The 24,124-nt window shown below is 42.3% G+C and overlaps 1 protein-coding gene across 4 annotated transcripts in view; it reads left to right on the top strand.

The window, feature by feature from the left end:
* Positions 1 to 24,124, top strand: part of LOC108175467 (glutamate receptor ionotropic, NMDA 2A) — a 290,700-nt gene that overhangs the window by 216,587 nt on the left and 49,989 nt on the right. For 2 of the 4 annotated variants that reach the window (XM_070064531.1, XM_070064530.1), the window contains exon 9: positions 7,300 to 7,397. The exons of the other annotated variants lie outside the window; for them this stretch is intronic. The gene's annotated coding sequence lies outside the window, so the exon portion shown is untranslated. The remainder of the gene's footprint in view (positions 1 to 7,299; positions 7,398 to 24,124) is intronic. 4 annotated transcript variants of the gene reach the window in all.

The following is a 24,124-nucleotide window of genomic DNA, read 5'->3' as shown; positions in this document are numbered from 1 at the left end:
GTCTAGAACCTGTGCCCATATGGGATGCTCACCTTTCAAGCCTAGGATTTAACACACTGCCACACAGCCCCTACCCCTTCAATTGTTTTTAAAATGAATGAAAAGAGAACATATTTCATGAATTGTGTAGGTACAGTTCTAAGAATAAACCCAGAATTTCCTCTCTTCCCCTTTCCCCTCCTTCCTTTCCTCTTTTCATCTATTTTTCATGATATGATTATAATCCATGTAATATTCAGGGTAACAATAATATTCATATGAAAAAGGTACAAAGAATAAAGTTCTACTGGAGCAGTATGATCTTTTATTTTAGGACATTAAATTAAAAAAAAAAAACATTAGTTTTCTTGAGAGGCATTGTTACAGAGAGAGGAAGACATAGAGTTAGAGGTCTTCCATCCATATATGCTCATTCTACAAATGGCCACAATGTCTGGAGGTGGTCCAGTCCAAAGGCAGCAACCAAGAGTTTTTTGCATCTTTCCCACTAGGGTGCAGGGACCCAAGCCTTTGGGCCATCTTCCACTGTTTTCTCAGGTCATCAGCAAGGAAGTGTATTGGAAGTGGAGCAGCTGGACTTGAACTGGTGCCCATATGGGATGCCGGCACTACAAGGGATGCTTAACCTACTATGCCATAATTCCAGATCCAGTATTCTGTTCTTAACCATTGTTTTGTCCAGTTTTCAAACAAAGTTTTATAGGAGTATATTTGCGGCAGTAGTGATACACATTCACATTTATATTTCTTTTTTTGTGTTTTGATTTTTTTCAAAAAGTTAACTTTCACATGTAAGGTAATACATGTGGGTATTTTTCTTTTTCTGGCTGATTTCTCTAAGATGAAGTCCTCCAGTAACTCCATTTTGATGCACTTGATAAAATTTCATTATTTTTAAGTCCTGCAATACATTTCATTGTAGATCTATACCATGTTTTCCTTATGCATTCATCTGATGATAGAAATCTTTGTTTAATCTTTATAAATAAATCCATGTTTATTCCTTGTGATTGCTGTGAACCATATTGCAATCCACATGGTGGTGGAGGTATCTCTTTGATAGAATAATGTTCATTTCTTTTTGGTGTAGACCCAGTAGTGGGATTGCTGAAGCATATGGCTGGTTTGTTTCTGTTCTTTTAAAGATCTCTTTATTAGAGAGGCAGAGTTACAGACAGAGGGAGAGACAGATAGAAAGGTCCTTCATCAGCTGGTTCACACTTGAAATGGCTGTAGCGGCCCAAGCTGCGCCAGGCCAAACTTGGGAGCCAGGAGTCCCTACCCATGTACCCACGGTTCTGCATGGGCATGCAGATGTCCAAGCTCTTGGACCATCCTCCACTCCTTTATGCAGGCCATCAGCAGGGAGCTGAATTGGAAGTGGGGCAGTTGAGACTTGAACCGATGAATATATGGGGTGCTTGTGCTGCAGGTGAAGGTTTAGGCTGCTATCCACAGTGCCAGCCCCTCCTTTCCTTTTGTGTAGTGTCTTCTTCCAGTGTAAACTGAAATAGTAAAGCTTTATATTTATACGTGCCATCAACACTTAGGCAAATCAAAGTATGGGCTGGGGATAAAGTCAACATTTTTTGAAAATTTGAAATTTTTGAAATTTTTTATTCATTTATTTGAGAGGATGAGAATTAGAGAAAGAATCTCATCCACTGATTGAATTCTGAGATACCTGAAATAGCCAAGGCTGCACTGGGCCCAGGAGCTGTTTTTTTTCTCCCGGTCTCCCAAGCACTTGGGCCATCCTCCACTGCCCTCTCGGGCCACAGTAGAGAGCTGGACTGGAAGAGGAGCAACCGGGACTAGTACCCGGCACCCCAACTGGGACTAGAACCCAGGGTGCCGGCGCTGCAGGTGGAGGATTAGCCAAGTGAGCCACGGTGCCAGACTACTTCTTTGTAATCTTATGATCAATTTTTTGAATTCCATTTCTTTCAATTCTTCTATCTCATCATCTTCACAATCTAGTATTGAAGTGTCATGTTCTTTGTTTTAAGGTTTGATTATTATTTATTTGAAAGTCAGCACTACTAAGAGAGAAGGAGAGGCAGAGAGAGAGAGAGGTCTTCTATCAGCTGCTCACTACCATGTTGTCTGCAGTGGCCGGAGCTACGCCGATCTGCAGCCAGGAGCCAGGAGCCAGGAGCCAGGAGCTTCTTCTGGGGATCTCCCATGTGGCTGCAGGGTCCCAAGGACTTTGACCATATTGCACTGCTTTTCCAGGCCAGAGCAGAGAGCTGGATTGGAAGCGGCACAGTCAGGACTCGAACCAGTGCCCATATGGGATGTTGGTACTGCAAATGCAGCTTTACCCACTGTATCACAGTGCTGGCCCCAAAGTGTCACATTCTTTTGGTGACATTATGTTGTCTTCCTATTCTTGTTTCTAGAATTGGTGCATATATTGTTTGGCATTTGTGGAGATACTTGTTGGTTTCCACTTTCTCTCTTTTTTTTGGGGGGGGGGGTGTGTGGCAACTTTTATCTTTGGACTATGACTGTGAAGATAGTGGAAAGTCTACTTTTCAGTGAAAATCTAGAGGCTTATAGTGGGTTTGGCCAAAGAGCTCTGTTCAGTTCTCCAGGGATAAGGGCATGCGCAAGTTTGTGTTACATTTATTCGCTCTGTCCCAAGGGTCACACAAAGGATCTGTGCATTCCTCAGTGTAAGATCAGTTTCCCTAACAGTATCTCTAACAGGTAACCAGGAAACCCTGAGCATATGGAGTCTCCCATTGTAACTGCTCAAAGTCCTAGCCACACTGTGAGTCCTCCCACACACCCTGAGTTTTTTTCCCTGTCCAAGTACAGAAGCCTCACACAGTCACAAGCTCCCAGCCCGCTGTGAGTTCTCCCCAGCAGAATCAAGAGTCTCCACTTGGCTGATTGATGGGTAAAGACATAAGCTGGCGCACCTGTGATGTATATCCAAAATCACACCCCTCTACTGACATGTTACAGGACGCTGTTGTAAAGTTACTGGGGAGAGAGAAACGTGTCCATCCCATTCTTTTTCTTTTTTTCCTGTAGTTTGGCTAGTACAGTATCTCCCATGTGGCTCCAAGCCTGGTTCCCTTTAGACTCTTCCTGCAGCTTTTTCACCATTGGCTGGTCTGCTGTGTTCTGGTCTCACTTCACTTTCCAGTGCTGGTCCATAGGCTCTTGGCTGAGTAGGCTGGAGTCCTGAGCCGTGGGCATCCATGCCTGCCACGTAGGTCCACCCTGTCTCTCTAATTTTGGTAGAGTTTCCTCTGCCGTTTTCTCCCTAACTATTCCCTGAGATTACCCTCTCCACATTTTTTAAACTATAATCTCCTGGGCTACAGCAGTAAAATCCTCCCTGCTCTGCCATATTGGGACCACCTATGGGTTCTAATAGTCTCTGAGTGGAGTCTTTGGATCCTCTATATACATAATCATGGCATCTGCAAATAGGGATAGTTTGACTTCCTTCTTCCTGATTTCTATCCCTTTGATTTCTTTTATTGCATAATGACGCTTGCTCAAACATACAGGACTGTATTGAATAGCAGTGATGTGAGAGGGAAGCAACCGTTTTCTGGTTCCAGATCTTAGTGGGAATGGTTACGACTTTTCCCATTCAGTAAGATGCTGGCCATTGGTTTGTTATAAATTGTCTTGCTTGTGTTGAGGAAAGCTCGTTCTATACCTGATTTGCTTCAGGTTTTCATCATGAAAGGGTGTTGTATTTTATCAAATGCTTTCCGTGCTAATGATGAGATAATCATATGGTTTTTGTTCTTCAGTTTGTTAATGTGGTGTATCACATTGATTTGGGAATGTTGATAATCGCTGTGTACCAGGGATAATACCCCCTTTGTCCAGATGAATGATCATTTCTTACATGTTATTGTATTCAATTGGCTAGTATTTTGATGATGGTTTTTTTGTGTGCTTATCAGGGACATTTGTGTGTAATTTCTCTCTTGTATCCTTTTCTGATTGGAATTAAGGTGATGCTATCTTCATGGAAGGAGTTTGGAAGGCTTCCCTCTCTTTCAGTTGTTTTGAATAGCTTGAGAAGAATTGGTTTTAGTTCTTCTTTGAATGTCTAATAGAATTCAGCAGTGGAACTGTCCAATCCTAGGTTTTTCTTTGTTGGGAGTATCTTCATTACTGATTCAATTTCTTTTTTGTTTATTGGTATGTTTGCTTTTTTGTGTGTTCCTGGGTCAATTTTGGTGGGTTGTGTGTGTCCAGGAATGTTTTTCTTCTAGGTTTCCTGATTTGTTGGGCTATAGCTCTTTGTAGTAATTCCTGATGAGAAGTCAGCTGTGAGTCTAATTGGAGACACTCTAATAGTAATCTGATATTTTTCTTTTGCACATTTTGGAATCTTTTCTTTATGTTTTACTGTGGAGCATTTGACTACAATATGTTGTGGAGAAGGTCTTTTCTGGTCATGTGTATTAGGAGTGCTGTATGGCTGGCGCCATGGCTCAGTAGGCTAATCCTCCGCCTGTGGCACCAGCACCCTGTGTTCTAGTCCTGGTCAGTGCTCCGGATTCTGTGCCATTTGCTCTTCTTCCCGTCCAGCTCTCTGCTGTGGCCAGGGAGTGCAGTGGAGGATGGCCCAAGTGCTTGGGCCCTGCACCCGCATGGGAGACCAGGGGAAGGACCTGGCTCCTGGCTTCAGATCAGCATGGTGCCTTGTCCGCAGCACGCTGGCTGCAGTGGCCATTATTGGGTGAACCAATGGAAGAAGGACGACCTTTCTCTCTGTCTTTCTCTCTCTCACTGTCCACTCTACCTGACCCCCCCAAAAAAAAAAAAATAAGAGTGCTGTGTGTTTCCTGTACTTGGACATCACTTTCTTCAAATTCAGGAAGTTTTCTGTAATTATTTCACTAAAAGGCCTTCTAATCCATTCTCCCTCTCCATGCCTTCAGTAACCCCTAAGACTCTATATATTGGTCATTTGATAGTATCCCATAAATCTCCAACCCTATTTTACATTTTTCTAATTTCTTCTTCTTTGTGTTTGACTCTTAATTTTACAGAGATTTGCCTTATGGAGTCTGTTAAGGCTTTCCATCACATTTTTTAAATTTGATCTATTGTACTCTTCATTTCTAATATTTAATTTTGATTTTTATTTCAAATCTCAATTTCATGGGAAAATTTTCATGCATATCAGTTACGGATTTATTTAATTTGTGGTTTTGCTTCTGATTACTTCTGAGTAAGCCTACAGTTAATTTTTTGAAATATATTCCCTGAATTTTATGAATTTCTTCACCTTCCAATATTGCAGTGTTGTGTTTTTTTTTCGGGGGCATCATATTATTTTCTTTATTCTTGTTTCTTGAATTTCTGCATTTTATATTTATGCATTTGTGGAGATACTTAATTTTTTTCCCTCTGATGGCTTTTATCATTGGACTGTGTCTCTGTGAATTAGTGGAGTGTCTGCTGTTTCAGTGAATACCCAGAGGTGTGTGCTGCTTGTGACTAGGCAGCTCAGGTCACTGCTCCAGTGTGGGAACAGTGTCCAGGGTAACACCCATATTGGGCATGTTAGATCTCCTCTTGTCCTCTTGTTAATAGAAAAGAGGATATGGTCACTGCTGTTGGCATAATCACACCCTCACTCCTCTTTTCCAAGGTGAGAATAACCCAGGTGTTAGCCCTCAGTGGGTACTATTCTGTTCTGTGGATCTGCATGAATGGCACAAAGGATCTGTGCAGTCTTCAGTGTGAGCACAGATCCTGCTGCAGTGACCCACCCCAGGCAGCCAGGGTGCTGAGCTTGTGGAGCTACACACAGTAATCTCCCAGAAATGCAGCTACATCTTGCACCCTCTCCTGCATGCATGGGTTCCCACAGTCTCAGTACCAGGGCTCCCATAGACACAGGGTGCAGAAGATCCACACCACCCCACTAACCTGTTCTGTCCATGGAGAAGCTGAGAACCAGTTGCCTAGGGGTGCTCCACTTAGGCAGTTTGAGCTGCAGAGCCTACATTATGTTGAGAGGCTAAGGGCTCGTGATAGTCATAAGTGCATTTGCAGCCCCCTGTCAGTCTTTCCACCCAGACTGAAAGTCAGTGGGGAAGACAGATTTTTCCCTGTGGTGAAATCCCTGGTCATACATGTCCACAAGAGCTACTGGCCACAGCACTGCTTGTTTCACAATCATGCCTTCTCCCCGCCAGTTTATGGACACTTAGAAGAGTCCCTGCAGCTAGTGATGATGTCAGAATGGCTCCTTCTCCCTGCCTGTTGCTGGGTGTGTGCACCTGGGCTGTTGCTACTTGAGACAAGATGGCGCCTTTTCCCTGACTGTTGCTGGGAGCCTGCACGAGAGCTGCTGCAGCTACTAGCTACTTACATCCAACATGGTGTCTGCCCTCTCTGAGCTGCTAGTCAGGGTCTGTTGTGAGGGGATGGGGAGAATTGTCTCTCTTTTCTGCTGGGGTAGAGGATACCCTGTTACTCACAGGGTCCATGACACATCCAGCAATTAGTCTGCTAGGCTGTCTCTGCAGCTGTTTCAGCAGTGGCATGGGCCACTGCAGCCTGATCTCACCTTGTTCTTCAGAGCCGGCACTTTCTCCAGCTCTCACCTGCTGGGTCTTGTGTTGTATCAGTGCTTGTTGCAGCTTCCACACAGATCCACAGCATCTCTCCTCCTCTTACAGAATCTGCACTCTCCCCTGGGAATGCACTTTCTCTGCCTTTTTTCCTATTTTATCCTAGCTTATAGCAGTCCTCCTTTTCCCTATTCCTCTGTATGGAACCCCCTCCGAGAATTATCTGTTTTGTTTACCTTCTCAAAAAGCCAATTTTTGAGCATGTGTTGAAATGTAATACTCTGTGTGTTGTTATTTAGGAGCAGAGATGCTGGGAGCTGACTAGATTATGAGGGCAAATCTGAGAATGCTGTCACTGCCCTTATTTTTTAAAAAAGGTTTTATTTCCTTATTTGAGAGGCAGAGTTACAGACAGAGAGAGGGAGAAACAGAGAGAAAGTGTTCCTTCTGCTGGTTCACTCCCCAAATGGCCACAATGGCCAGAGCTGAATCAGTCTGAAGCCAGGAGCCAGGAGTTTATTCCAGGTCTCCCAGGTGGGTGCAGGGGCCCAAGGACTTGGGTCAACTTTGACTGGTTTCCTAGGCCAGAGCAGAGAGTTGGATCAGAAGTGGAGCAGCTGGTACTCAAACCCGTGCCATTGTGGGATGCCAGGCCTGAAGGTGGCTTTACCCACTATGCCACAGCACCATTTGAAGAATGGATTGATGGAGCAGCTTGTTTATACCTTTGCAGTTCTGCCATATGACGGTGCACGGACATTAGCCACCAAAGCTTCACCAGACACGGAGTCCCCTAACACTGTGACCTTGGACTTACCAGCCTCCGAAAGAGTGAGTAATAAATCCCTGTTGTTTATAAACTTCCCAGTGTAATGTGTTTTCTTACAGCATCCAAAATGGACTAAGATGGAGTAATAATCTGAAAAGTTTAGAAATGCGTGGGCATTGAGGCACAGCAGGTTAAACTGGCATTTGGGTTGTCAGCATCCTACATCAACCTGCCTGTTGTGAGTCCCAGCTCCTCCATTTCCAATTCAGTTTCCTGGTAATTCCTCGGGAGGCAACAAACAATGGCCCAAGTGCATAGTTCCTGCCACCGACATGGGAGACTGAGATGTAGTTCCTGGCTCCTGGCTTCTGCCTGGCCCAGTCCTGGCTTTTGGGGGCGTTTGAGGAGTAAGTCAGTCATGAGGTAGAGGCTCTCTCTTTGTGTCTCTGTCACTCTGCCTGGCAAATGAACACATAAAACCTTATGAAAAATATCGTTGATGACATGACTTTGGTAAATGCTTTATCAAGTAAGAAGTTTAAAAAGTAAAACATGGGGCTGGCACTGTGGTATCACGTACAAGCTCTGGTTCAAATCCTGGCTGTTCTACCTCTGATCCATCTCCCTGCTAATGCACCTGGGATAGTAGCAGAGGATAGCTCAAGTGCTTGGGAGAGAGAGAGGGGGAAGGGGGAAGGGGGAAGGGGGAAGGGGCTCCTGGCTGAACCCTGGCTGAACCCTGGCTGTTGTGGCCATTTGTCGAGTGAAGTGAGCAGATGGAAGATCTCTTTTCCTCTGTCTCTCCCTCTCTGTATGTAACTGTTCCTTTCAAGTAAATACAGTAAATAAAGTAAATCTTTTTTTAAAAAAAAAGGGTAAAAGAAACAGAAACCCTAGTTTAGTGAGAAATAAGCAACAGGTATGAACAGTTGAATGGAAAATGACCATTTACCCATATAGCATAAATTTTAAAGTAATCACAGATCATTAAAACTATACTAGTGTAATGTTCTTTATTTTTAAATTATTTTTGAAATAAATTCTCATGAATTTCATAGGTGCTGTTCCAGGAAGACAGCCACATTTTTCTCTCCCCCATCCTCTCCCTCCCTTGTCTCTCTTCTTTTCATTATTTTTTATGAGGTATAAGGAAAGGTAGGAAGACCACAGTTCCACAAGAGTAGTATAATTGTCTTAACCATAGGTTTGACAAGGTTATAAAACAAAGTTTTGAGCAATAGTGATATACAAAAGCATTCTTTATGATTTTGTGTTTTGATTTTAAAAATGTTAGCTTCCACATATAAGAGAAGACGTGATATTTTTATTTCTCTGGCTGATTTCACTAACTGATGTCCTCAGTTGCATCCAGTGTTGTTATTTTTTTTTTCGACAGGCAGAGTCAGACAGAGAGACAGAGAAAGAGTTACAGACAGTGAGAGTGAGAGAGAGAAAGGTCTTCCTTCCATTGGTTCACTCCCCTAAGGGCTGCTACGGCCGGCGCTGTGCCGATCTGAAGCCAGGAACCTGCGTGCTTCCTCCCTGTCTTCCATGCGGGTGCAGGGACCCAAGCACTTAGGCCATCCTCCGCTGCCCTCCTGGGCCTCAGCAGAGAGCTAGAATGCAAGAGAAGAAACTGGCACTAGTACCCGGTGCCCCAACTGGGACTAGAACATGGGGTGCCGGCGCCACAGGCGGAGGATTAGCCAAGTGAGCCTTGGCACCGGCCAAGCGTTGCTATGTTTTATACCTGAATAAAACTTCCATTATAGATATATACCATATTTTTCTTATGCATTATCTTGCTGTGTCTGTTGTGAACAGTGCTGCAAAAAACATGGTGGTGGAGGTATCTCTTTGATACATGATGCTAATACCTTATATGTATAAACCCAGTGGGATTTCAGGATCATATGACAAATTCCTTCTGGTTTCTTAAGAAATCTCCATACTATTTTCCATGGTCTTTGAATGAATTACATTCCCACAGATGGTATACCAGAGTTCCCCTTTTTTCACATCCTCTCATCAATTGTTATTCTATATTGTGGATTTTAACAATTAAGAAAAGGCGGTTATTTATCATTGCAGTTTTGATTTGTATTTCCCTGTTGGCTAGCAGTAGAGCGTTTTTTCCAAGATTTGTTAGACATTTGTATTTCCTTAGAGAACTCTTTGTTGAGTTCCTTTGGCCACTTTTTAACTGGTTGTTGGTTTTTTGTTGTTCTTGTTCTCTTTTTTAAGTTGCTGATGTACTCTGATTATTAATTCTTTATCAGATAGTTAGCTTACAAATATTTTTCCTCATTCTGTTGATGATTTCCTTTGCTGTGCAGAAGCTTTTGACTTGCAAATAATGCCATTTGTTTAGTTTTGATTTTGTTGCCTGTGCTTTGAGGGTCTTGTCTAAGAAGTCATCCCCTCTCCAGTGTCTTGGAGCATTTCTTCTGCAGTTGCTTCCAAAAGCTTCATACTCTCAGTTCTTAAATTTTGGTCTCTGACCTATCTTTGTTCTGTTTATTAAATAAATAGATTCTTTCCCTTGATCAATTAATGCTCATCAGCACATTTTTTAGAGGAAAGTGGCTTGATGAATGCATCAAATAAATATATACAAGATCATTCTACTTTGCTATTTCATAAAAATTGGTTTTATTGCTGTACATAATTTTCATCAACCATGTAGGAAATGCATCCATAACAAAATCCCTTGTGATGTTACTTTATCATTGCTAAAGGCAATGTGACTTTGGTAAAGAATAAAGGAGTTTTACAAAAATTCATTGCATGTTCAAAATCTCTACTTCATGCATTTAATGTATTTTAGAGGGAGACACATAGTTACCAGAGTACATGACTTCTGCCAAGAGAACTTTCCAATTTACATTCCTCTTATTTTGTTTTACTAGTTGAACTTCCAAATATTTTGTTTCTTAAATTTTATTAGTAGATCATGTTTCCTAAATAGAAATACCTGAAATAGACAGGCATTAAGACCAGATTCAATTTATAGCAGAAACGTTATATTTCAGTCTCTTTCAAGCAAATATATTTCATACATCCATGTAACCACCCATTCAGTTTCATTGTCTACAACACTAGTGGCTAAAATACGCTGCAGCCAAAATAATATATTTGAGATTTTAAGAATTTGAATGTCAGACTTCCGCTCTCCATACAAAAAAATTAGATGTGAATTCCCTCAAGAAAATGACCAAGGTAGGAGGAAAGATAACAAGGTAACAACACTGCAGACTTCCCAAGAAAATAGTCTGCCTGCCTTGCCCTGGCAAACCTAAGGCAGCTCAGCAGCAGTCCAAGAGAAAATGTTCATTGCAGACTGGGGAACGAGGAGTCTCACACACTGCGGAATGGGGAGTCACACAGATCTGATTGAATGGTTTGTCTGCCTCAGGTGGACTGCCCTTAATGAGAAACCACTACAGAGTTTTTGGTTTGTTTGGGGGATTTGTTCAATTATTTGAAAGTCAGTTACAGAGAGGGAGGGAGAGACAGAGATCTTTCATCCACTGGTTATAAGAAGCCAGGAGCCAGGGGCCCCATGTTGTCTCCCCATAAGGGTGACAGAGGCCCAAACAATCGACCCATCCTCAACAGCCGTTCCGGAGCAGCCAGGGCAGGAATTGGTCTGATCAATGGATGCCTGCGCCACTGGTGGCCCTACCCACTACACCACAGCACTGGTATCTGGCCTCACTGTTTTTGACCATACTTATAAGAACAGTCTTCTGAGAAGTGCACGGCTGCCCCATCTCAGTTGATTTTTATAAATGATGAGAGATATGGATCTAATTCCATTCTTCTACACAAATATATCGAGCTTTGCCAGCACCATTTGTTGAAGAGATTATCCTTACACCAATGAATGGTCTGAAACCTTTTGTCAAAAATCAGGTGGCCATATGTATTTACATTAACTTTGGGATTCTCTGTTTCGCTCCATGGGTCTATGTCTCAGTTTTTTTATTGCCAGTCACATGGTGTTTTAATTAGTGTAGCTTTTTAGTATGCTGTGAAGTCAGGTATTGTGATGTCTCCAGCTTGATTTTTATTTACTCAGGATCACCTTAGCGATTCTGGATCTTCTGTGGTTCTGTATGAATTGGAGGGTTGTTTTTTCTAATTCTGTAAAGAATGTCATTGGTATTCTGTAGATTTCTTTATGAGATAGACATTTTAATGATTTAGATTCTTCCAATCCACAAAAAAAGAAATACCTTTCCAGTTTTGTGTCCTTGATGGTTCTTTGGTCAGTGTTTTATAATTTTCATAATAAAGATCTTTCATTCATTTGATCAAATTCATTCCTAAATATGCTGATTTTTGTGGTTATTGTGAATTGGATTTTTGTTGCTCTCTTTGTCAGTGAGGCCATCGTTAATATGTAAAAAGGCAGCTATTTTTGTCTATTTACTTGTATGTAAACTTTACTGAATTGGATTATCAGTTGAAGCAGCATTTTGGTGGAATGTTTGTGTTCTTCCAGGAACAACATCATGTTTTCTGCAAACATTGATTATTTGACTTGTTCTTTTCTAATTTTAGTGCGTGTTATTTTGTTCTGCTCTCCAATTGCTCTTGTCAAAATTTACAATACTATATTCAGTCAGAGTGGTGAAAGTGGACACCCATGTGTTTTTACAGATTTTGATGAAATGCTTTCATCTTTTCCTCATTCAGCATAAAACTGGCTGTTGATTTGTCAAATATAACCTTTATGATTTTCAGGAGTAATCCTTCTTTTCTTTATTCATTTGACAGGCAGAGTTACAGAGAGAGAGAGAGAGAGACAGAGGGAAAGGTCTTCCTTCCAACGGTTCATTCCCCAAATGGCCGACATGACCTGTACTGTGCAAGCCAAAGCCAGGAGCAAGGTGCCTCCCCCAGGTTTACCTCATGGTTGTAGGGGCCCAAGCACTTGGGCCATCCCCCACCACCCTCCCAGGCCACAGCAGAGAGCTGGTCTGGAAGAGGAGCAACTGGGACTAGAACCCAACACCCATATGGGATGTTGGCGCCGGAGGTGGCGGATTAATCAGGTGAGCCACGGCGCTGGCCCCGAGGCATATTCCTTCTATATCTGCCATCAAAGGGTAATGAATCATACCCAGTGCTTTCTCTGCATCTAATGAGAGTATGGTTTTCATTCTTCCCATTATGTTGATTAATTTATGATGTTGATTGGTTTGCAAATGTGGAACCACCGTGGCTTTTTCTGGATAAATTCCAGTTGATAGTTATGTATGAGCTTTTTGATGTTTTGAATTGTTTGGCTAGTACTTTGTTGAGAATCTTTGCATCTATCTCCTTCAAGGATATAGACCTGTAGTCTACTTTCCCTTTTGTGTCTTTGTTTTTTGTGTCTAAGTGATGTTGGCCTCCTAAAAGGAGTTTGGCAGCGTTTCATCCTGTTCAGTGTTTTCAAATACTTTGAAAAGTGTTGGAGTTTGTCTTTAAATGTTTTGTGGAATTTGATAGTAAAACCACCAAGTCTTGCGCTTTTCATTGATGGAAGAATTTTGATTACTGCTACAATCCCATTACTTTTTATGAGTCTGTCAGATTGTGTTTATCTTCTGGATTTAATTTGGTAAGTTATTTGTATTTACAAACTTCTCCATTTCTCCAAGGTTTTCCAGTTTATTAGCATATAGTATTGAATGGAAATGCCTTTTGAAGCCTTGCATTTCAGTAGTGTTTGTTATAATGTCCACTTTTTAATCTAATCTTATTTACTTGAAGTTTTGAGGGTTTTTCCTCTTTTTTTCTTTGTCAGTCTTCTTAGCAGATTATCTATTTTTTAAAAATGTTATGTAAAGTAAACAAATTTCATGTACTTGCTATATACATATTCAGGAACATATTGATTCTTCGCATCCAATATTTCCTATATCCCATCCTTCCATACTTCTTCCTCCTCCCTCTCCCATTTGCACTGTTAATTCTTACAGATATCTATTTTCAGTTAACTTTATACTCATTAACTATACACTAAGTAAAAGTTCAAGAAATAGTCTGAAGAAAATAAATTGTTCCTCAAAGTGAGACAAGGCTTGTAAAAAAGCATCATATCTCAAAATGCCCATTTCACTCCTACACACGTGTTAAGTACTCTGTTAGTTACCACAGATCAGGGACAACATACGGTATTTTTCTTTTTGAGACTAGGTTATTTCACTAAGTATAATGGTTTCCAGTTGCATCCATTTTCTTGCAAGAGACAGCATTGCATTTTTCCTGCTAAATAGTATCCCATATTGTGTGTATAGCACAATTACTTCTTTTCAAGAGTTATTTATTTTAGAGGCAGAGTAAGAGAGAGGGAGAGACAGAGAATGAGAGGTCTTCTATCTGAGAATGAGAGGTCTTCCATCTGGTTACTCCCTAAATATCTGCAATGGCTAGAACTGGGCTGTTGTGGCTGGCCCTTCGGCTCACCGTGCTAATCCTCTATCTTTTGGCAATGGCACTCCAGGTTCTAGTCTTGGTTGGGGTGCCGGTTCTGTCCCTGTGGCTCCTCTTCCAGTCCAGCTCTCTGCTGTGGCCCAGGACTGCAGTGGAGGATGGCCCAAGTGCTTGGGCCCTGCACCCATGTGGGAGGCCAGGAAGAAGCACCTGGCTCCTGGCTTCAGATCAGCACAGTGCGCCAGCCATAGCGGCCATTTTGGGGTGAACCAATGGAAGGAAGACCTTTCTCTGTCTCTCTCTCTCACTGCCTAACTCTGCCTGCCAAAACAAAAGAAAAAAACAAAACAAAACAAAAGAACTGGGCTGTTCTGAAGCCAGGGGCCAGGAGCTTCTTCTGGGTCTCCCACACGGGTACAAGGACTTGGGCCATCTTCCACTGTTTTCCTAGGCCATCATCAGGGAACATCCAGGCTTAAAACCGGCACCACTATGGGGTGCTGGTGCAATAGACTGAGACTTATCCCACTTTGCCATGGTGCCTGCCCCCATAATTTCTTTACCTAGTCATCATTTGACAGAGATGTGGGAATGGTCCTCAGAGACGGGTAAGACACTCAGCATCCTGTACCAATCTAAGACAGAGCTCTAGGCCAAGCTGCCAGAGTTACTAATGATGGGTAAGGGCAGAGATGACTGAGGGCAACCTAAGACAGAGGCCATTCTCAATAAAATAAAAAAGGGGAAGATGTAGGCAGCCTTTGGACAAATCAGGGCCAATCTTGGCTTGTGGAATTCCTAGGATAAGAAAGTCACATACTCCCATCCTGAAGGAGGATGATAATCAAGAACACCCTGTTAAGATTATCTTTGCTGCTGGAGGCCCCAGTAACTTGCTTACGTATGTTACTATTTTTTGTGCTTCTTTGTGATTCTTTTTCTGCAGCTGGATATGGATAAATGCCGCTGAGACTTTAGAATAAACGAGCCTTGATCAGCCTTGTTGTCTTGACTCTATTCTCTGTACCCTTGTCCCTCTTTACAGTCCCACTCCCTCCTTCAGGTTCCATTCAACTGGTGCGGCAGGCCTGCACACTCAGCTCTGTGGGCATTTGGAGAGTGACCCATTAGATGAAAGTTCTCTCTTCTATCTGCCTTTCAAATAAAATAATTAAAAATATTTTTTAGAAAAATAAAAATACTAAGATGGGTATGTTAAAAATCCTAACACCTGGTACTTCATAATTGTGTTGGGTTTCGAAAGCATCCGAAGGTCTTTGGCTTGATTTAAGCTTGTAAATATCTGTGAAGAGGGGCTGCTTATTGCAGCAGTCACCTTGCAAATACAACTACTCTGATGTTTTCTGAGTCTTTTTGCAGGTAGAAAATCCAGAAAGCCGGGCATTTTTTAAAAAAAAAATTTATTAATATAAAGAACAGATTTCATGTATTTCATAGGTACAATTCTTTTTTAGAAAAGATTTATTTTAAGATTTATTTTATTTCTTTGAAAGAGTTACAGAGGTAGGTAGAGACAGAGAGAAGATCTTCAACCTTCTTGTTCACTTCGCAGATGGATGTAATGGCTGGAGCTGTGGTGATCCAGAGCCAGGAGCCAGGAGCTTCTTCCAGGTCTCTCATGTGGGTGCAGGGCCCCAAGGACTTTGGCCATCTTCTACTGCTTTCCCAGGCCATAGCAGAGAGCTGGATCATAAGAGGAGCATCTGGGATTAGAACTGGCACCCATACAGGATGCCGGCGCTTCAGCCCAGGGGTTTAACCCACTGTGCCATGGCACCAGCCTTTTTTATTTATTTATTTATTTATGTCAGAGTTACAGAGATTAAGACCAAGAGAGAATCTTACTTATTTAAGATTTTATTTATTTCAGAGATGGAGTTACAGACAGATGGAGAGAGAGACAGAGAGAGAGGTCTTCTATCTGCTGGTTCACTTCCCCCCAGATGGCTGCAATGGCTGGAGCTGGGCTGATACCAGGAGCTTCTTCCAGGTCTCCTAGACCGGTCCAGGGGCCCAAGCATTTGGGCCATCATCTACTGTTTTCCCAGACCATCAGCAGGGAGCTGAATCTGAAATGGAGCAGCCATTGGGACCATCTGGGGAATGAACCAGCGGATGGAAGACCTCTCTCTCTCTCTCTCTCTCTCTCACTCTCTGCCTCTCCTTCTCTCTTTGTGTAACTTTAACTGTCAAACAAATTTAAAAATCTTTAAAAAAAACTACATATAGCCAAAGACAACACACTTTTGCTTTCTTTTATATTTTATTCAATTCTTTACTTAATTATTTTTGTATTTGAGGGACAGAGAATCTAGTAGTGGTGGGGAGGAGAGAGAGAATTTCTCACCAGCTGATTGATTTCCCAATTGCCTACAACAGCTGGGGCTGAGCCAGGAGCTTACAGTCCAATCTGGATCTCCTCCCACGTGTGTGTCAGGGACCCAAGTACTGGAGCCATCACCACTGCCTTCAGGGTGTGCATGAGCAGGAAGCTTCAGGAGTGGAGTGGGGACTCACACCCAGACACTGGGATAAGGGATGCTGGTGTCCTACGTGGTGTCCTAACTGCTGCACCAAATGCCCGCCCCAGACAGCAGACTTCTAACAGGGAGTTGCAGGCTGTGTCCTCATAACCTAGTTATGAAGAAGGCCTTGTGGTCGATGTATGTTATGGTATTTAGCTAACACTTTAAATCTCATGAAAATTTTATTACACAGCATGTAAATGTGTACTGCATTTGCACAGATAATGGTGTGTTTGGATGAGGTCACAGGCATTAGCACAAAGGGGTTGTTTAACAGTTATCTGCCATCCCCACTTGTCTTCAAATACTGTGATTGAGATGGAACTCTCAATCACTTCATGCTTTCTAAGATTTCTCTTTAGTTCTTTTTCAAGGTCTCTGTCTCTGTTGAAGTTTTCATTCATTGATATCATGCATCACTTGCATAACGTTCAGCTAACTGTCCATATTCTCTTGTGTCTCTCTGAGGATCCTTATAGCCTGTCTTTTGAATTCGTTATCTGGCATTTTACTCACCACCTTTTCTTTGTGTTCTTGTACTGTAGTGTGGTTATATTCTTTTTGGGTAGCATATTGTTTTACTTTTCACTCTTCTGTCCCTATGTTGATTGTTGCACATCTGATAGATCAGTTTCTTTGTATCATTTTTAAGGGATGATTTTCCAGGATTGAAGGATTTTTCGTGAATGTCTGTCTTTAGGTATGGACTATGTAGCATGTTTTTGTCTCCATTTCAAGTTAAATACCATAGCAGCCTCTCCGTATAGCTTATTTTGCTGTAGTTCAGTACAGCAGCATCAAGGGTGTGGGTATTTCTGGGGTCCATTGGAGTTGCTTGGCCCCATGGTATGGAGTCTCTCAGCCACCACTAGAGTGAGGGAACAGAGTTTCAGAAATGACATTCTATCTGGAAGCACACCTGGCTGGCTCTGTGAGTGGGCCCAGTGACGGCTCACCACCCATCACCCAAATGTGATACAAGAAGTGCTAGAGATCACTGGTTCTGGGAGCAGGCCTAGCTGACCCTGGGACAGCCTGGTTATGTGGCCTGAGCCATTGCCTGATATGCCAGAGCCCCAGGAGTAGCAGTGAAGCCCATTAGACGTGGCACGCAGACCCCTAGTCACTGCCAGAGGGTGGGGCTGGAGCTGCTGTATTGTATTTGATGCTGAGATTTGCAGGCCACAGGACCTCCAGAGGGGCAGAAGTGACAGAAGTAGTGCTGGCGCTGGGCGCTGATGATTTTCCTACTCTTTTATTTATTTATTTATTTATTTATTTATTTATTTATTTATTTTACAGGCAGAGTGGACAGTGAGAGAGAGAGAGAGAAAGATCTTCCTTTTGCAGTTGGTTCACCCTCCAATGGCCGCCGCGGCCAGGAGCGAGGTGCTTCTCCTGGTCTCCCATACGGGTGCAGGGCCCAAGCACTTGGGCCATCCTCCTCTGCACTTCCGGGCCATAGCAGAGAGCTGGCCTGGAAGAGGGGCAACCGGGACAGAATCTGGTGCCCTTACCGGGACTAGAACCCAGTGTGCCAGCACTGCAGGTGGAGGATTAGCCTAATTAACTGCGGCGCCAGCCAATTTTTCTACTCTTAAAGAGAACCTGTTTGTGTTTCTTGTGGTAAAATTTCCAAAACTATTTCTAAAACTCCACCTTGACCCCAATTTAAGAAGCAGACTTACAGATAATGATTAATGACTGTTCACTTCCACTGAACTGTGATCCACTGGGTGATTCCAACTATGCCAGAAATGGAAGCTGGGAACTAAATCCAGGTCTCCCACTTGCATGGCAGTGATAGATTTCTGTGAGTCGTCATCTGCTGACTCCCAGGGTCTTCGTTGGCAGAAAGCTGGATTCAAACTGAGGCACTGCATTGTGGGTGTCTCAATGGGTGTTCCAACTACAAGGCAAAATGCCCATACACAAAAATGTTTTTAACTGTCAAGGCAGGTCACCTCCAGCCTCCAGCAGTTGGATAGTTACTATGGAAGTGTCCTTACCATTTGCTGCATTCAGCAGCTTCTCTCTTCCTGGTAAACTTGTATTTCTTGTAGTGGCCCATATTTCTCATGTTCAGGGACGCTGTTTTCCTTATGACCTCAATTCTTGGGCTAATCTAAGAAGAGAATTGGTGTTTAGTATGTTGTACTATTTTCTTGTCTTTACAAGTGACTATTCAGTTATTTATATTTTGGAGAAGAAATTTGAAATTTCCTTTGAAATTACTTAAAAGAAAAATCACCAATTACAGATGTATAACACCTTGGTGTTAGTAGATTCATGTAATTGTGCAACCATCACTAGCGTTCTGTTGTAGAAATTTTTTAATGCCTTCCAAAGACCAGGGAATCCTCTTTGTAGTCATTCATTTCCCATTCATTGATCACCATGACTGCAATTGAAAAGATCAAAAATCTGGAAAGCAGGTATCATCAAATTTGAATCATTAAATTTGAATTTTATTAGATTATGCCCTCATCCAATTGATCTTTTTCCTACTTTTGAGATAAACAGAGGAGAGATCTCATTATATCTATTGGGAATAATTTAAGGAAACAAGCCATCTAAAAGAGCAGAACTGAAAAACCTAAAGGAGAATGGTGGAGTAAAGTCATAGTGAATGTGTTTTCTTAAGTAGTATTTAGTGTGTTCCTTAGTCTCAGCCTGTCAGAGAGTGGTTGAAAATCAGCTGAGTATTAATAATAGGACGTTCTGAGCTCTGATAAAAGAGTAGTCCCATCTCATATATTTGAACAGTGGAAGTAGCTATGTTTGATCTAAAGTAAGCTGAAATACAGATAGTAGTTTCTGGGTGATGAGTTACATTCTTGGGACAGGGAGCCTTGAGGGCAAGGCTTGTGTGTGAATTCTGCTGCCAATCAGTTGCCATAGGAATTTGCAAAATTCTCACGGCAATCATTTTCCTCAGTTTGTCAAGAAATAGGATAAGATCTTTGTACCTCTCTGGGGTCCATTCTTCTGAGATTTCTCTGAGTTCCTGGGGGCCAGGGATGTGTGTAAAACATGCCTGGGGAACTGAAGATGAGACCTGATGTTTGTCATTACTCTGTGTCTCCTGCAGCAGCCTGGGCTTAGTCTACATTCTGAGCTCAAGAGCTGAGGGAGTGCATCAGAGACAGCATGTTTGGGGGACAGGAGTTAGCCCAAGCAACACCAGGTGACATTAGAGCAAGTGGCACCCAAAGAGGGTGTGGATAGGGATAAGCTGAGTCAGAAACTTCAGGGGACTCTCACATATGCCTGATCCACTATCCAACTCCTCCAGGGGCATCCTGAGTTGAGCAGTAAGGACTGGGAGAGGAACTTATTCCACAGTGACGTGTGTACCTGTCCAGGGAGCTGCTCTGATGGACCCAGATTAGGTTTATAGAGGAGTGGATGCACTGCCTCCTGGAGGATGAGGCTGTGAGCTTGAGGCTCTGACCAGACACAGGAGCCTCAGTTCTGGGGCTGTCCTTGCAGGTGATGCCCTCTAAGGAGAGTTGACTTAGAGAGAGCAGGTGGAACTTGAGGAAGGGATGGGTATGTCTGTTCTTACATTAAATAGTTCTTCCCTAAAGTCAGGTATATCAGGGTAATGGGACCCTTCCTCTGAAGTGTTGGTACTAAGAATATTCTTCCGGGCTTTGAGTTGATAAAGACTTTACACACAGTACTTTTGAGCTGTAAGAAGTATTTGGGATTCAGCTATCAATGTGTCCCTGCAGAAACTCAAGCCCATGAATGGTAGATCACAGGTTGTTTTGCTAACAATGTGATGTTTCTGATACACTGGAGCCTGGCAGGGTAAGAAAAGCACATTGGCGGTCATGATAGTAAGATGAGGAGAGGAAACCTCTGTGCCATTGTATTTTTTTATTTGACAGAGTTAGACAGTGAGAGGAGGGAGAGAGAGAGAGAAAGGTCTTCCTTTCATTGGTTCACCTCACAAATGGCTGCCACGGCCCGAGCTATTCTGATCCAAAGTCAGGAGCCAGGTGCTTCCTGCTGATCTCCCATGTGGGTGCAGGGGCCCAAGTACTTGAGCCATCCTCCACTGTTTTCCCAGGCCACAGCAGAGAGCTGGACTGGAAGAGGAGCAACCGGGACTAGAACGTCACACCCATATGGGATGCCGGCACCGCAGGTAGAGGATTAACCAAGTGAGCCAAGGCGCCAGCCCCTGTGACATTCTCTTTCACTGTCCTTCCTTGGATGGTGCAGTGCAGGGTCCTCCTTAATGAAGCGGGTTTTCTGCCTCTGTGCTGAGAGCACTGTACACTTGACAGGGCCTTAGGGCAGGAGTCAGTCTCTCAGGGTATTGCCATCACTTTGACTCTCTGTTGACACACAGAAATTTATGCTGCCAAGATTGCCCAGGAAACTAATGTTAATTGTAACTATTATGTCCTGGCCAGCCAAGGAAATATGAAGATAATATAAAAAAATCAAAGGACATCTTTTTCATACTGATGAAATAGGATTTGTTGTCTGCTTTATAAGTTAAGTATAATCCAGCCCTCAAGATTCTCTCTCAATATAAAAAAATAATTGTATATCAGCCATCTTATGAAAATTTTATAATTCAGTATTTTATCATCAAATTATAATTTATGTAAGTAGAAGTAAAGTAACTCCAAAGTTGATAGTGAGGTCCATGTAGCAGAATCTGGGGTTGAAGGTCATTCCATCATGGTTTTTATGCTTAGAAAGAAAAGAAATGACCTCTGTGTTGTTTATCTGCTTTTCCAATCCAGTTCTGTAACCTGTCTCTCACTGCCTATTGAAAACACCTGAATTCTAAATGAATCAGGCCCATCTCAGGTATTTCCTAGCAAACTGAGGGTCACACATGGTGCCAATTAATGGGGCTATGGGGAGATAGGGGTATTACAGAGCAGTCCTGTCAAAAATATCTTAGTGTCCCTTTCTCTAGTTTAGCCTGGGTTATCTGTGGGTGAGAATACCAGTAGTAAAAATGCATAGGCTCTTGTCGCATAACAGGAAGATGGTAATGAATGCTGTTGTCTGTCATGGATGCCGCTCATCCTCCCAAAAATTGAGGACCAGAAAGGTCTAAAGATTCTCCTGCACAGGACTTGAGTGCCCCCTGTAGTATGGGGATAGACAAGTAAACAATTGTACTGCCTGGGTAGTGCATGACTTAAAAAGATATCACCGGGGGTCTGCTCAGAAAGTGAAATTTTATGTAATACTGCACATAGATGGAATGAAGTTTAATTCACTGCAAGATACCTCAGCATTCAGCAACGGAGGCCCCTCCTGTTGTGATGGTTGTCCATGCCAAATAGGAAAAAGAACTACTTGATTTCATTGGTCTTACAGAACTAGGAGGACCTGAATGCATTTCACCAAGTTGAAAAAACAGCTCTGCCTCCAGGGGCCTTCCAATAGAATTGGTTTCATTGTGAGTGCCATACAAGGTGGTAGAGTAGAGTTAATAATATCCTTGAGATGAACTGACTGAGAGCAGCACTACATAATTTCGAATCAACAAGGAGAGAAAATTTTTGCCTTGGTAGACATTGCACATTGAGCCTACAATCTGCAATCATCCTTTGACAGACAATTCACTTTTTTACTGGGGCAGCAGTGAATTTTCTAAGGGTGATTAGGATTCCGCACAGCAGTATTATGCCAATAAATGAAAATATTCAAGCAAGTATCAGAAATAATGGATAAACTTCTAATTTTCAGATTTTCATCTCTGACTCTACTGAAGAATTGCATATTCTAGACTGATAGTAATGATGTGCATGAATATGCAGATTTAAGCATCCTGTGATAATAATGTAGATCAGCCTTTTTAAAATATTTATTTGTTTGAAAGAGTTACAAAGCAAGTGGGGGAAACAGATTTTCCACATGCTGTCCCACTCCCAAGTTGGCTGTAACAGCCAAAGCTGGGCCAGGCCAAAGCCAGAATCCAGAAGCTTCACCCCGGTCTCCAACTTGGATGGCAAGGGTCCAAGTTACTTGTGCCAGCCTCTTCTGCTTTTTCAGGCCATTAGTAGTGAGCTGGATTAGAAGTGGAGCAGCCAGTACATATAACAGTGTTTACAATGTCATGCTGGTACAGGCAGTGAGCTTTACCTTCTACACTAAAATGCTGGCCGCATCGTTTTGTTTCATTTTTTTAAAAAAACGTTTTGCTAATTTTATTTTTTATGTTCTTTTTACAAATTTTTATGTAAGTTATTCAACTTTCATGTGTTTTTTATATACAGATTTAGGAACATAGGACGTTTCCCTGATGGCTAGTGATCCTGAGCATTTTTTGAAGTGTCTGTTGGCCATTTCAGTTTCCTCGCTTGAAAAATGCCTGTTCAAAACCTTTACCTGTTTCTAAACTAGATTGTTTTTTGTTGTTGTTGCTGTTGAGTTTCCTGAGCTCTTTTTAGATTCTGGATATTAACCCTTTATCAGTTGCACAGTTTGCAAATATTTTCTCCCATTGTGTCGGGTGCCTCTTCACTTTGCTAATAAGTGTTTCTTTTGCAGTGCAGAAGCTTCTCAGCCTGAAGGAATCCAATTTGTTAATTTTTATTTTGATTGCCTGTGCTTCTGGGGTCTTTTACAAGAAATCATTGGCTATGTCAACATCTTGCAGAGTTTTCCCAGTGTTCTGTTATAATTTAATGGTGTCAGATGTTAGATTTAGGGCTTTGATTTATTTTGAGTGGATTTTTGTGTAAGGAGTTAGATAAGGGTCTAGTTTTACTTGTGAGTGTGAGATCCAGTTTTCCCAGCGCCCCTTTCAGAAGGGACAGTCCTTGCTCGTGGGATTGATTTTAGAGAGAAAAAGAAAAAGAGGGGATGGAGGGAAGTAAGGCAGGAGGGATTGAGGGAGAGAAGGAAGGAAGGAAGGAGGGAAAGGAGGAGGGAAGAGAGAGGGAGAGGATAGACAAGAAAGTGGAATATAAAAGTAAGTTTGTGAGTTTGGAGAAGTATACATTTTATCTACTAATTCAATGTGTCTCCTAAACATTGAATCAGTCATATTAAATTTCATTAGCTGGTACAAGTATTTTCCAGTGGGTTAAGCCTGTCAGATCCGAAATCAGAGTGCCTGGGAGTGACTCCCACCTCTGCTTCCCATCCTAACTCCCTACTAATGTAGATGCTGGGAGGCAGCGAATGATGGGTCTGGTAGCAGGGTCCCTGTCATACAGATGGAGGACCCAGCTGAAGTTCCTGTCTCCTGGCTTTTGTTTGGCCCAGCTCTGGATTTTAAAGACACTTTAGGAGTGAGCCACTCTGCCTTTCAAACAAATGAGTATGATAAATAAACTTGAAAGGTTCTTAAAATTATTACATCCAGTAGTTGAATGGCACATACCTAACTCTATATGTATACATACATACATAGAGAGAGAGAGAAACCATGATGGTTCATCAAATGCCTACAATGGCTGAATCTGGGCAGTTCCAAAGCCTAGAGCCAGGAACCTCAATATGGGTTTCACATGTGGGTGAAGTCACCCAATTACTCAGACCATCATGGCTGCCTCCAAGGGTTTGCATTAGCACCGAGATGGAATCAGGGGCCAAAGCTGTAAACCAATCCCAGATATTCTGATATAGCATGTGGGCATCTTAAATGACTTAGCCACAAAACAAAAAACTCTTCCCATTTTAATTTGTAGCCACAATATATTTATATTCTCTATTAAGCTTAGAATAGATGATGTATTCTTTCCAGAAAAATAACCCCTTTTGAATTTCAAAAGCATGCATCTCATAAGCAGCTAAATATTAAGCAAGCTCAAAAGAAACTAAATACTAAG

The sequence above is a fragment of the Oryctolagus cuniculus genome, chromosome 19 (genome assembly GCF_964237555.1).
Source record: "Oryctolagus cuniculus chromosome 19, mOryCun1.1, whole genome shotgun sequence".
NCBI classification, from domain to species: domain Eukaryota; kingdom Metazoa; phylum Chordata; class Mammalia; order Lagomorpha; family Leporidae; genus Oryctolagus; species Oryctolagus cuniculus.
Note: the sequence above shows the minus strand (reverse complement) of the source record. Positions and strands in the feature narration are given on the sequence as shown.